A 1,162-nucleotide genomic window follows, 5' to 3' on the forward strand; every position below is an offset into this window, starting at 1 on the left:
AATATTGGTTAAGCATAAGAGGCGATTAAGAATAATAAAAAAAATGAAAACTTAGACAAATAGTTATGCAATAATTTTGATTCTTTTACACGGCTAATCGATTTAAGTTGAATTCTAATATTGAGAAAACAGAGTGCAATACAAAACCAAATCGGCAGACTAATATGCTGACCGACAGCAAATATTAATGCTTACAAACTGACTGACAAACTGATAGACAGAACGGGGAAATAATGGCAGACATAGTGTCAAATCTGAATATCGATAAGCAGATTAATAGACAGACAGGCACACACCTTCGTATTGTTAGGTAAGACTCTATAGCTGGCAGCATAATAATGACCAGCTCCTTGCTAGTCACCTAGGGAGAAATGCAATTTATATACAAACTTGATAGATAGATAGATAGATAGATAGATAGATAGATAGATAGATAGATAGATAGATATAGTGGAGTTTTTACCAGATCGTGGTGAAAGAACACTTCAAGACAATTGTCTGCTGGTGCTGAACTGAATTAACCCGTGTGTAAGATAGTGAGAGCATTTTAGCGAGAGTGCCGGAAATGAGGTACCCTGCCCATTGTGTTTTAGCAGAGCCAGCCCCAAAGACGAATATATCACTTAGGGTACTGAATCAAGCTCAGAGACAAGCGCTGGAAATGAATCAGTTGTTCGTTTGATCAGACTGATTTCATGGAAAAGGAAGCACAGACCCGATATCTCTCTTGTTGAAAGGTACACCTATGAAAAAAAAGGGGGGAGATGGCATCTTCCCTTGTTCTTTTGAGCCATTCCTAGACCAAAAACTAGGTCTCATTGAGTTCGGTCACGATTTTGCGTAGAGGTGGCTGGCCAAGAAATCTGGATCTCTTGGATACCCCACTCATTATTTAAACTGTCTCTCCAGGAGCTTCAGTTTCTCTCCTTCTCCTTTCGTCTAATCACTCGGAGTCTGGCCTCTGTGGGAGGGAGTTGGCGACCTCGAGGTCCCGAGGTGGCTCCTCAATCAGGACGGGGCTCGAGCGTCCCGCTGGCGGAATCTACCATGGGTCATTGGGGGGGGGGGGGGGGGGTGCGGGGAGGCTCTGTCCGGGTGGGAGTCTGTGTGTGTGTGTGGGGGGGGAGGGGGGGCGGGGATAGGGTGTGGGGGTAAGTGTATG

Source organism: Aplysia californica, unplaced genomic scaffold (assembly GCF_000002075.1).
Source record: "Aplysia californica isolate F4 #8 unplaced genomic scaffold, AplCal3.0 scaffold00028, whole genome shotgun sequence".
Taxonomy (NCBI): domain Eukaryota; kingdom Metazoa; phylum Mollusca; class Gastropoda; order Aplysiida; family Aplysiidae; genus Aplysia; species Aplysia californica.